This window comes from Lepidothrix coronata, unplaced genomic scaffold (assembly GCF_001604755.1).
Source record: "Lepidothrix coronata isolate B3197 unplaced genomic scaffold, Lepidothrix_coronata-1.0 Scaffold158, whole genome shotgun sequence".
Taxonomy (NCBI): Eukaryota; Metazoa; Chordata; class Aves; order Passeriformes; family Pipridae; genus Lepidothrix; species Lepidothrix coronata.
Genome location: NW_016690338.1, coordinates 1,937,218 through 1,947,928, shown reverse-complemented (window position 1 = coordinate 1,947,928; position 10,711 = coordinate 1,937,218). Strand labels below are relative to the sequence as shown.

Here is a 10,711-nt window from a genome sequence, read left to right as displayed (position 1 = left end):
TAGAACCCCAAGCATCTCGCTGTCCTTTGGGACCGCAGCGGGACCCCAGGGCTCCATCCCCGCCGGGGTGCGGGTGTGTGCGGGCGGCCCCGAGCTCCCACCGCCCCGCGGCCGCGGGGGCTCCGCCGAGGGGGGGCGATTTGAGGGCGACTTGGGGCGATGCCGCTCTCCGGAGGCCGCCGGAGCGGCCGCCCCGCGGTGGCGGCGGGGGCGGGGGTGGCGGCGGGGCAGGGTGCGGGGGCAGCCCCGGCGTGCGGGGGAGCGGCTGCGGCTTTAAGAGCTCCCACAATGCCGTGCTGGCGTCCCAGTTCCGTTACATGTCTCCCCCGGTGAAGGGGAGCGAGGGAGCGGCAGGAAGGAGGCGGAGGACACCCACCCACTCACCCACCCTCGCACTCGCCCTGCCTCCCACCCGCGGGGCTGAGCCCCCCCGGGCTCCGCTGCGGCCGCGCCGCCCCCCGCGGGCAGCGAGGCGGGGCCGGCGGGCGCTGGCGCTGCCCCGGGAGCCGCCGCGGAGCCGCCGCCGGACGGAGGGGAACGAGCGAGGGGCAGCGGGAGCGGTGAGTGCGCGGCCAAACTCTCGCCCTCCTTCCTTCCTCGGCTCCCTCCTCTGGTCCCTCCGTGCCTTTCCCGCAGCCCGCCCCGCTCCCTTGCCTCTCGCTGGCGGCTCGTCCCCGCTGCTGCGGGCTTGGTGACCCTTCCCTGCCGCCCCGTTCCCCGCTGCCCCCTTCTCGCTCGCCAACTTTCCCGTCCGCTTCCCACCTCTCCTCGGATTTCCATTTTTTTTCTTTTTTTTCTTTTTCTTTTTTTTTTTCTTTTTTAAAAAGCGTCTGCCCAGCCCTCTCGCGCCCGTTCTCGTCCTTTTTCGCTCCTTCCTTCGCTGCTGCTACTTCCCCGGCTTCCTCCGGCTTTTCCTCTCTCTCTCTCTCCTGGCGTTCTGTCTTCCTTCCTTCCTTTTGGGCATCGCGTGGAAAAAAAGTAAGGGATATTTCTCTTGTGTCCTTGAGGAGGGGAGTTTCAGAAGCTACTTTTCTTTACCCAGGGAAATCTTTGTAGTAGTTTTCTTCCCCACCCCCCCTTTTCTTCCTGTGCTCGAAAAGAAAATTCAACCTATTTTTTTCTTTTCTACCCCTTTTTTTTTTTTTTTTTTTTGCGACGTGGACTGTTTTGGTGTTGTTTTTTTTTCTCCCCCCTCTCCAGGCAGTGTCGGTTTGTTTCACGTAATCTCTTTTATTGCTGCCCCAACCCCTCCCTCTCTCTTTTTCTCCCCCAGTAAGAAAAAAAAGATTAGCAGAAAATCTGTTTTGCCAGCAGCGAATGTATGAGACTTTTTTTTTTTCCCGGGGTACTATTGACGAGAAAAGCTTAAGCAAATACAGTACGGTAGGACAATAGAGAGGCATGAACTTTAAAGGGTTTCTTCAGCTCTGAAGTGTTGTTGGGAACGTCTGGGTCAGGGTCCGGTTTGGGGTTGTGTGCCAGCCTGTTTTCTGTTCAGCAGAGGGGTGATTTAATATGCCAGGAGAGTGGTGTGCTAAATTGCAGTTCAGGATTGCTCGTGGGTTTCATCAGCGTGGAAAATCAGGAGGCATGGGAAGGTTACGGATTTCGGTGTCCCCTTTAGAATTACACCTGTCACGCCTTCCATCCCCGAAATGCAAATGTATCGGAGGCAGATACATTAACAGAATGGCTGGAAACTGCTTAAATCCGTGTCAGAAAGTGCTGTCTTGTGGTTTTAAGAAGTCTGGTTCGGAACTTGAGAGCTTTTGCCTGAGCTCTAGTCAGCATCACACGATAAAACTAAAGTATGTGCCGGGCTGTGGAGAGCAAGTAAATCAATTGCCTAATGATTTCTGCGAAGACACCTGTTTAAGGGCTTTCAGGCTCCCAGCTAATTGTGTTTTGGAATGGTGTGATGGTGTTAAGTGTTGTAGAAGTAAAGTGCTGTATCTTTTTCAGTAGAGAGTATGTAGTTTGTGAATAAGATGTCAACTCTTTTAATCAGAAATGGGTCTTGGTTGTGTTATTTTACCTCTCTTGATAGATACCATTTGAAAAGTCCTTAATATTATGTGGCTAAAATGCAAATAAAGGCAGCCCTACTTCCCCCCGCCCCCCCCTCACTGAAGAGAGAAAACAACTTCAGATTAACTTTTGTGTGATGATATCTAATTAGAAAGTAGGCTGGACATTAAACTGGAAGTACTTATCTGAGTCTTAGAGCAAAAAAACTATATGGGATGAATTGCTGAGGGAATTGAAATAACTGCTTGGGATTCATTGTTTAGTTGTGTGCCCTTTAGGACAACTGAGGTGTGAGGTGGTTTGCTTCTTGCAATTACTTAATCCTTTCCCACCCTCATGAGCCCGACAGAATTTGATCAACTGTTTGAATAAATCTTGTGTTTTAATCTTTCCTGGAGATGAAAAACTTTGGGATGGGGAAAACAGAAGGAGAAGCATAACAAGTTATGTTAGCAAGTCGTTTAAGTCTCTCTAAACTGTACCTTGAACTGTTTCTGAAAACACCACCCATAATTCTAAAGAGCCAGATTGAATTGATTAATGTCACTTTTTAAAACCCTTTTGAGGGAAACCCTGAAGAGGAACGTGTTAAAGAAGATGCAAGTGCTGGAAGTGCAGAACTGAGTATTGAGGATGGTGGGTTCTGTTCCTGCTTCTGCCATCGCATGGCAGTGTGACCTCTGCCTGAGCTGCCTTCCTGCCTGCACCTCATAGGATATGGAGATTTTCCTGAATCTCTTGAGTGCTTTTACACATGATTTTTAAGGTTAATTATGTGTAAATATATTACTCCTTGTTCAGTTGTCCCTTTGAGATCTGATCAGGTGGTAGTTTGACTAATACTCATTCTTTGAAAGTTGTAAAGTAGAAATCTTGAGCATCACTGACATGAGACTTTTGCATTGCTGTAAGGGTTTTGAGGTTGTTTTTATCCCCTGTGTATCTCTGATGGTATCAATGCGTGCTTCTTCTATGTTACCTTAAGTCTGCCTCAAGCAGAATATGAAGGACAATGTTGACCTCTCCAGAAAGAAACTGTTAAATTGAATTACAGGGTGGAAAACTGTTCTGTGGGGACTGGGCTGAGGACCCCCCTCAGTGTGATGCATTCTGTTCCTGGTAATTCTATTTTGTGAGCTCTGTAATTATAAACTTAGCTTAGCACACGTGTGTGTTTACATTCTAACTTCAGGGTTTTGCTTGAGTTTTTAAGTCTTTAAGACTTCTGTCTTGAAATTAAATGTATATGTGTGATTTTCTGGAGCTCTTTTGAAAGCCTAGGTTTTCTTGTTTACTTTCTTGTACTTTTTTCATGACGGGGTTGGGACTTTACAGTGTAATGAGACTTATTATAATCTCAATGCCTGCCTTCCTGTAATGTTTGAGACTTGCATACTTCGTAAATGCAGGGCTTTACCTTGTTGGAGGGAGTTGTTTCTCTTCAGTGAAAATGAGACTTGGTTCTATAGAATGTTGTTATTAGGCAAGTGTATGTGTGTGTATATATGCGGGGGTTTTATATAAATAACTTACTATCTTCTTGCATATGCATATAGCCAGCTCCGTGCTTCTGAGTCTGGACAGTCAGTCTAGTTTCAAACTCAGTTTCATAAATAATTCTTTCTGTCCTTGCTGACCCCCTTCAAAGCGAGTGGTGATCTCACAGCTTTGACAAGAATAGTTTTCTTGGCTGATAAGAGGATGTTCATGTTGTTTTCCTCCCCCCTTCCCCCCCCCCCGACTGTGTGTTATCTTTCTCTGTGCTGATAGAGTGTGGGGAGGGGGTTGGCCGGTCTGTGTGTGCCGAGTGGTACCGTCCTGCTCTGTTTCTCTCTGGTTCATCACCTGTGAAGTTGAGATCATGAAACTTGTCCTGCTTGGGAAGGGAAGGTGGATTTGACACATCTAGCATGGGAGCTCCAGACTGTGCTACTCCGGGTTGTCATTTCACTGGGATCTCAGTAAGAATCTTTGTGATATCATGAATATGGAGAGTGTATCTGAGAGGACTCGAGACAGGCACCGTAAGCTTTCAGATGGCAGGCGCTTGAGAAATCCGCTTAATTCACCTTTCTGCTTTTGAGTCGCTCCTTAAAGAGGGAGGAATCTGTTTACTTTCTTGTTGTGCTTGATAAAAAAGGGCGTTCCTACAACAAAAGACATTGTAATGCTTTCTATAGTCCAGGCTTATTGAACAAAAGCATCTTGCTGTGCAATATTGTCGCTGTGCTCAGTGCTGTACGATAACACATGTTTCTCAGCTGTTGTTGATTCCTCAGTGGCACAGACTTCAAAGGAATGTGCTGAAAGAGAGCCGCAGCCAGAGAAAAACGAGTTATGTTCCAGTGGCCTGTACCATCCATCTGTTTAAATACTTTGCTGAACTATTCCAGAGTGTTCAGGCATCCAGTCAGGACTGACAAGCAATTATAGCTGGGAGTACAGCCTGCTGCGAGGAGACCACCTAGGGAAGGCTTAAGTGCTACCTCCCCTCCATGGGTCAGAGCCACCCTGCCCTCCCAGCCAGGGAGGAGAGATAAGGCTCGTCATTTGGGGAATCTTTCAACATGACATTGTCTAATTCCTAATGCTGTTGAGGATTTACTTATTTTTACTCTCTATGCTATCTTTAGCACAAGAAGGGAAGAATGGTAATGAGAACAGATGGTCATCCTGGTAGTCTCCTCTGTGTGCATGTAGCAACTAGGTCTGTAATTTAAATAAGTAAATATTTATACAAAGTTAGTGAATTCTTATTTTCCCCCCCAAAACGATTGGGATAGTTCATAGAGAGTGATCTGTTGATCACTCGTTTCTCCAAAGGTAGTAATACACATTACTGGATTAATTTTGGCTCTAAAACACGACTAGTAAAGTTAAATTGGAGCCAGTTATGTTGTGCTATTTCCGATTGAGTTTGGGGAAACACTTCACAACTTCGTCCACAGTAACTAAAAAAAACCTCCCACTGTACTCCTGCATTATAATGCACTAGGATGCTGCCAATTCCAAGCATTATAATTTGTTTTTACTTAAATTCCAATATTGGAGTCCACGTGCGAGACATGTCTACACCTGTAGTTGCCAACTGAATCTTCAAATCACGGCCTGTGTGCTCTCCATAGTCCCAAGTACTGGAACTTGGAGGGAAATATTAATAGAGAGACTACAAGTGATAACCTGTTGATAACCTGTGAAGATCCTTGAAGTTTTTCCATGTGGGACTGACCCTCCTTTTGAGGCTTGCAATGAGTACTGCAGGTAGAGCAACGTGTGTTTCAGTTAAGAGGCTTTAACCTTCTTTGTCAAGGGAAAATGCTCATGCAGATGCACTAAGAGGATATTTGAGCTTGGGAAAACTGTGAGGCACTCCTGGATTTGATTTTCACCTGCAAGCAAGCAGCACAGCTCCGAAGGTAAGCTTATATGTTGTCCTCTGCTGTAGTATTGCTCCTGCCTTTCTGCTGCAATGTGACATTTATGCCTTTGAAAGGATAGTTCTTTCTCCCAGTGTTGGCAGTCCTGATGGTTTTTTGGTATTTTGAGACGTCAGATTTTAATGCCTCACTCCCCCTTTGAGCGGAAAGGGGAGGTAAACTTCTAGAAATATGTAATGCAACTGACTTCCAGCTTCTGCCCTTGCTCCAGGGTTGACATTGTAGTTTGAATTTACTTACTTGCTTTGAAAGCTGTACTCAGCGTAACCTTGAGTCTTACTCTCTTTACCACAGCAGCACCTGATGTGTTTCCAGTGTGCACCTTGCTGTGTCTCTAGATTGTCCAGGCCGTGTTGATGCTCTCTCTTTATTGTCCTCAATAATTTTAAGAGCTGTAACTTCTGTTTCAACTGAACTGAAAGTGTTTTGCCAAAAGAATTTTTTTTGGGACCCCTGAAGTTTGTCAGTGTTTTCAAGCTGTTATTCCAAAGAAGTTTGGAGTTTCCAGAACAACCTTTTAAAACTTTTAGGTTTCACTATCAGTCAGCAGTTTCATGAGCATGGATAAGGAAAGGCTGTAATTCCACTGGGTAGCCAGATGTTTTGTGTCTGTGCCGAAGCGAGGAGACAGTGTGGCTTTTTAGGAGTTGTAGGGTCTGTTGGTCTTGTCACAGGACTGTTTGGGGATCTTCAACAGATTGTATCTGCTTTCTGTCCTCTCCCTTCCCCTCCCTCCTGCCATGCCTGTACTGATTGTGATCACCTCCTTCTAAGGAAAATGAGACTGAGAGCAAAGCATTCCTTGTTGCTTTCTAAAAAGTAGATATTTTCGTTGTCGGTCTGTGCTTTGTAATACTAAGCCGCTTGCAGTTTGACAATTAGTGAATTTAGAGCAATTATGCAGTAGATTAATACTAATGTTAATTCTGACTAATGTGGGATTAAATTAACATTATAAAGAAAGCAGTTTTCGTTGCATAGAGGAGAGAGTACTCTTAGATGCAGATCCCCCCTTCCATGCTAAATAGCACCCTTTTTTGGCCAGTACTTCTTAAGACTTGTAAAATCCTTGTCTATCCTTATCTGTCTTCTGACTCTATGTGAGATATGAAGGAAGGGGAGAAAGGAACTCCTCAGATGTCTGCAGGTATCAGACTCCTCCTGGAGAAGAAAGTAGGAAGATGCCACAGCTAATAATACTTTAAAGTTGATATTGGGAATCAAGAGACCAAATGCTTAAATGTGCCATTGCAGCTGTGTGGTTGGCAATATTAATTAGCACTTGTACCTGTAATAATAATTCGCATCCAGAGAGAAACATATGGCAATAGTTGAATGTCCTTGTCCTTGCCCATCGGAAAGAGGTTTTTGTGGTGGAATTTTTTGTTGGTTTTATTTTTAAAAAATATGTTCTCACCCATCAGAATGGCCCCCTCCACGTTGGGTTTGTGTGCTTGCTTTGGGCATCATCTGTGCCTCCAGGTCAATCAGAGCATTTTGCACTGGTTTCGTTGGGAGCAAGGACAGAAACTTGGAGTGAATAAGCTACCTGTTTGAGACTGTGTATTTCCAGTAGTGGAGTTGGCACTGATGAGCACCAGGACTAACAAAGAGCAGTCACACTGCATACAATGCAATGTTTTCTTGTGGTTAACGGGATTGGAATTGGTAACCTGATACTCCAGAGATAACAAAAGCTATTTAGCATACAAGAGACATTGATTTATTTTTTTTTTACTACACTGTTTATCAGCTCCTTAAAATCTTTTGTCAGAACTCATTCTAGTCAACAAGTTCTGTTCGAAAATAACTGAATTAACAAGAATTTACAAAATAGTCTGAATAGAAAAATAAGTTCCTTTCACTGCAGTTCCTGTATTTGTTTAGTAGTTTACATGCTCATCTCATGTCCTGTGAATTTAGCCTTTGCTTCAAACTGAAATATGTAAATTACAATTGTTTGTGCTTTTCTTTTTCCAAGAATGAAAGACTTAAGGGGATAACAAAAGAAACCTCCTAACTCAAGAATTAAGATAATGTTCTACCTTAGACCTGCTGCTTACCAGCAGGGGAAGCTGACTGCTTGCCTCCTTGGTAGTTTTAAATAATCAGAGGAACTTGCAGTCCCTGTGGGCAAGGTAAAGGGCATATACCTTGAGGAGGTGGTACATGCCATAAGAGGAGAGCTGAGTGTGAGTTTGCTGATGGTGAGCTGAGGCTCTGCAGGCAATGGATCGGTCATGTTCTGAGGCAGAAATTAGGGGAAGAGGCTCACCTGTCCTAGGGAGGATGGGAGGGAACTGGGCTCCTGCCAGCAGCCCAAAATCATGCTTTAAAAAGTACTCCAGTGGTGGGCTTTGTTTTAAACTCCTAGCAAGACAGAAGGATTCTGAGGTGTTTGGTCTATTAGGACTTGCTGGTCTTCTGTTTGTCACACATTGCAAAATGCCTCATCAGGATAATTCCTTACCACAGAGTTGGGAGGCATGGAGTGAAATCCTGACCTCTGTGGCTCAACCTGGTGAGAGGAGCGTTCCTCTCCTACTGTGGCCAGTGAGAATGTCAGGGTGACCTGCCTGTGGGGCTTGGCAGGGAGCACTGGCAACGTGGTGTGGGTCTTGGCCTTCTTGGCCATTGTCCTGCTTGGAGGCCACTGCCCTGGGTCATCTGTTGCAGGTGTGTCTGCAGTCCAGAATATCCTTTCCTGGTCTGACTTGACAGATGAAAAAGAGGGAGAGTGACATTTTACATGGGCAGGTAGTGATAGAACAAGGGGAAACAGTTTCAAATTAAAAGAGGAGAGATTTAGATTGGATATTGGGAAGAAATTCTTTATTGTGAGGGTGGACAGGCCCTGGCACAGGTTGCCCAGAGAAGCTGTGGCTGCCCCATCCCTGGAAGTGTTCAAGGCCAGATTGGATGGGGCTCTGAGAAACCTGGGCTCGTGGAAGGTGTCCCTGCCCATGGCAGGGGGTTGGAACAAGATGATCTTTAAGGACCCTTCCAACCCAAACCATTCCGTGGTTCCGTGATTTCTATGTTGGATTTGCAAAGTGCCTTTTGAAATAAGAGGCTCTTTTCCAACCCTTGCTGGCTTCCTGCTGCACTCACTGCCATTCTTGTAGCACTTCTCTTAGTGACTTGTTAATGTGCTCCCTATGTCTGAGAGCATGGGCACCTCTTCTTGCTCTGCCAGTGGGATTCCTGAATACTCTTCCATGAATTAATGGCTTCCTAGGTGCTTCTCTGGTTGCTGCATAGCATTTGCTTTTTGGTGGGAGGGGAAGATACTGGCGCTTTCCCTCACAGCCACAGAGAGAGGCATTCCTCTAATTCCTCTGCTGCTGAGCTGTTCAGAGCCAGGGCGGGGGAACACTTGCTTTCCCATTTCCTTGTCCAGGAGTTAGGTTTAACTTACATGGAGCACCTGTCCTGCTGTGATCCTGACATCCTGTCAGTGCTCATTCCCCCTGCTCCCTGGGAGACAGTGTTTTTGTTGCTGGCAGTTCTCTGCCTTTCCCTTAAAAGAAATCCCACTCAGGAATTTTCTAGAATCCTTCCCCTCCCTGTCCCCTTATCCTTCATTGACCTCTAACCACATTTTTATCTTTCTTGACAAGATGCTTAGTTTCATTTATCAGCTGCTTTTTCCTTCACTCTTTGGCTTTGATTATTTTTCCAGGAGCTGCTTAGAAACATTAACCATTACAGATGTGCAGGACAGTCAAATACAGTCACATTCCTTAGTGTTTTGTATTTTTTTTTCTTGACTCTGATACTAAAATGCCCATGATAGGTAAATATTTTTTATGTATGCTACTTCTCATGATAAAAATATCCATCCTTAGTAACGGGTAAGGAACTGCAGTGGCTATATATCTATATTACAATATACCAGTATTACCAGTTGCAAGAGCCCTATGTTTCCCTCCCTGAACATAACCACTACTGTAGTAAGGGCTCGTGAGTTCAGGCTTAAAATATATTTGCACACTGCAAGATAAAAATGAGACATAAATAGAAGGAAATGGCAATTGCACTTTCCTGTCTTAGGCTTGTGGCTTCCTAACTGCTTGAGAAATGCTCTGTCACCTTTAGACAATATTATTTTGTTCTGTAAAACTTTAAATTATTTACTTCAGCTTTTGTAAGAAATGTTTCCTTTAATCGTGGGTAGCAGAGAAGAGCATGACTGGATTTATTTAAATATATGCTGCAAGGATATTTTTCCCTGTTTTGTGGTGCCCTTCATGCTTGTCATCCTAAGTGTGTATGCAAAAGCCTGACTAACTGGAAGTCTATATGCTTCCCAACCTTTTACTTTAATAGTCCATAATGATCTCTGGACAAACTGTATTCTACTTTGGAACACAACATTTCAAACTATCTTCAGCTTGACCAGGATGAATGAGGATAGCATTTGATGTATACACCATTTTTAAGATATACCCTTCTTTTTCTTGCTCACATGGACATAAAGCAGGTGGTAAGCAAAGACAGTTCTATAATAGAGTGAAAAATAAAACAAGCGGGAAGAAGGGGGAATGGCTTCAAACTGACAGAGTAGGCTTAGAAGGAAGAAAGTAGGAAGAAATTCTTTATTGTGAGGGTGGGGAGGCCCTGGCACAGGTTGCCCAGAGAAGCTGTGGCTGCCCCATCCCTGGAGGTGTCCAAGACCAGATTGGACGGGGCTCTGAGCAGCCTGGTCTAGTGGAAGGTGTCCCTGCCCATGGCAGGGGGTTGGAACAAGATGATCTTTAAGGACCCTTCCAGCCCAAACCATTCTGTAACTGTGCTGTGGTATCTGAAATGTCCTCCCTATGTTCCTGCTGCAGTATGTTCTCTGAAATTGAAAAAGTGGGTAATGACCTTCCAGTTTTCCATCAGATGGGATATTTCTCATCATCCTCTGGTTCTGAGAATGGATCCTATTGCTCAACAGACCAACATGGGTAGGTGGCTTCTGTGAATAGACAGCGTTTCCCTCGTATGCACCGTGATCCATGTGGAGTCCTGAGCCCAACAGGACTTGTGTTTCAGCTCTGGTGCTTTCAGGAATTTGGCTTCCAAGGCCTGCAGTTAGGAAATGGAGATAATAGAATTTTGGACACCATCCGAAACTGGGCTCTCAGGGAAAAAAAAAGAACTTGTTTAGGTCAATGTATTATTTGATTCCCTTGTGGTGATCCATAAAAAGTGTGATGTCACAATGTGTAGCTGTAATGTTGAGCCTCTTCCTTGCTGGG

General features: G+C 45.1%; 1 protein-coding gene across 2 annotated transcripts in view; it reads left to right on the top strand.

Moving 5' to 3' along the window:
- Positions 1-483: 483 nt before the first annotated feature.
- The window catches only part of RASSF8 (Ras association domain family member 8), a 90,073-nt gene continuing 79,845 nt past the window's right edge, over positions 484-10,711 (top strand). For both annotated transcript variants that reach the window (XM_017829116.1, XM_017829113.1), the window contains exon 1: positions 484-560. The gene's annotated coding sequence lies outside the window, so the exon portion shown is untranslated. The remainder of the gene's footprint in view (positions 561-10,711) is intronic.